The sequence below is a fragment of the Myotis davidii genome, unplaced genomic scaffold (genome assembly GCF_000327345.1).
Source record: "Myotis davidii unplaced genomic scaffold, ASM32734v1 scaffold226, whole genome shotgun sequence".
NCBI classification, from domain to species: domain Eukaryota; kingdom Metazoa; phylum Chordata; class Mammalia; order Chiroptera; family Vespertilionidae; genus Myotis; species Myotis davidii.
In genome coordinates, this window is record NW_006297224.1 from 2,498,105 (window position 1) to 2,500,488 (window position 2,384).

A 2,384-nucleotide genomic window follows, 5' to 3' on the forward strand; every position below is an offset into this window, starting at 1 on the left:
TCTAGGGCCTTACTAAGTTTATCGGCAGCTTCTAGACAGTTCTTGAGAGACCTTAAAAGTGTGGGTTTTGAGCTTATATCTTCCATTTCTGACATTTGCATCCTGTTTCTTTGTCTCTGCATTTTTTTTATCTTTTCTTGGTGCACCCCCTAGTGGTCTTTGTGCGCAGTCTTGTTGTAGTTAAGCCTTGATTGTTGCCGGGGGTGATTTGACCTCCAGGCTAACTGGCTATGAGAGTCAGCTGTGTCTGGAATCAATTTTTTAAAAAGATATATCGTATATAATAAAAGCCTAATATGCTAAGTGTCTGGTCGTCTGGTTGTCTGCTCAACCAATCAAAGCATAATATGCTAATGATATGCTAAGGCAGCTCAACCTTTCGCTATGACATGCCTGACCACCAGAGGGCAGATGCTCCGACCAGTAGGTTAGCTTGCTGCTGGGGTCTGGCTGATCAGGACTGAGCAAGATGGGCCGGACATGCCCAGGAGCCCTTCCGCGGTACCTTCTTGGATGGCCAATCCTCTGCATCCCTCCTCGGCCCTGATCGTGCACCAGTGGCCTGTGCCCTTTCACAATCCTGGGCCCCTCAGGGGATGTTGGAGAGCCAGTTTTGGCCCAATCCTGCAGGCCAGGCCGAGGGACGCCACTGGTGCACGAATTCGTGCAACGAGCCTCTATCCTATATAATAAAAGACTAATATGCAAATCAACTGAACGGTGGAATGATCGGTTGCTCTGATGCGCACTGACCACAGGGAGCAGACGCTCAATGCAGTAGCTGCGCCCTGGTGGTCAGTGTGCTCCCACAGGTGGAGTGCTGCTCAGCCAGAAGCTGGGCTCATGGTTGGCGAGCACAGAAGTGGTGGTGGGAGCCTCTCCCGCCTCCATGGCAGCACTAAGGATAGCGGGAAGCAAGCCTAAGCCAACAGTCGGACATCCCCCAAAGGCTCCCAGACTGAGAGAGCATGCAGGCCAGGCTGAGGGATCCCCCCTGCCTCCGGAGTTCACGAATTTTGTGCACGGGCCTCTAGTAATTAAATAAGAAGTGATATTAGTGCAGATCTTAATGTAAAAGTTCAAACACAGTAAGCTTTAAGTAGCTTTTCAAAAACAGACTTGTAAGGGCTACCTTTGTTTTGATATCTATAATCACATGCTACAACATACCCTTATATAAAAGCCAGTCTAAAATTTTTTAAGTAATGAAATAATTAATTTACCTATATTTCAGACCCCTAAACAAAAACAGAAACAACAACATATATGACATTATCTAGGATCTGGTCAATAATTTCCACTAATAAAATGTTGCTTATGCCATGATAGGATAATAAAAATGAAATTTTGTCTAAGTTCAGGATGGTATATGAGAGTATTGTTCTTAATATTTTAAAAACTGTTATTCAGAAACAGAGGTATATTTGTTCTGTATTTTTCCTGAAGGCAGAAATAGGATCAGGGATTGGTATAAACACATTAAACTTAACTTGACAATTCCCCATAATCTAGAATTATCTATTCATAGAAGAGATGATACCATTAAAACAGGTTGCTTTTTCTTCATTGAAAGTACTCACAGAGACCTGCTAATCCTGTATCAGGATTGCTAGAGAATGAATTTCTGGCCCTGGCCAGTGTGGCTCAGTTGGTTGGACATTGTCCCATGCACCAAAAGGTTGCCAGTTAGATTTCCAGTTAGGGCACATGGCCCCGGGTTTCCAGCTTGATCCACAGTAGGGGGTGTTCCAGGAGGGAGCTGATGATGTCATCTATGTTTCTCGCTCTCCTCCCTTCCTCTCTCTCTCAAAAAACACACACACACAAAAAAAACAGTTTAAAAAAAAAGAGAGTGAATTTCTGAATCTGGTTACAAGTGAGAGGCTGAAGATCTAGATGTAAGAGTATATCCACCTATATCCAGAAAGTAGAGTGAGAAGACAGATTCATTTTTCTAAATTATGGGTGGTTCATCCTTTTCAGAAATCAAGGGTGGGGTCAGATACAGGCATATTATTTTCTGCAGAATTCAATCCAAACTTTATTAAGTCAAGAAGGCAATCTAATTTAAACTATTTTGTCCAAGTATTGTGAGTTCTACCGGGAAAAAGTGTGCCTTGTAAAAAATAGAACTAAATTATATTATTAAATGATGTCAAACTGGCTTAGCTATGCCACTTTTATTAGTGTCATCAGTTATTAAGTAGGACCAGAATGTTCTTGGATTCGATTCCTGAAAGATATTTGATTAACTATTTTATATAAATACTAGAGGCCCAGTTCACAAAAATTTGTGCACTCGGGGCAGGGGGATTCCCTCAGCCCGGCTGTGCCCTCTCACAGTCTGGGACCCCTCAGGGGATGACCACCTGCTGGCTTAGGCC

The 2,384-nt window shown here is 43.2% G+C and overlaps 1 protein-coding gene across 2 annotated transcripts in view; it reads left to right on the forward strand.

Moving 5' to 3' along the window:
• PPP3CA (protein phosphatase 3, catalytic subunit, alpha isozyme) overlaps positions 1 to 2,384 on the forward strand; it is a 162,807-nt gene that overhangs the window by 122,739 nt on the left and 37,684 nt on the right. The gene's annotated exons all lie outside the window — the stretch shown is intronic.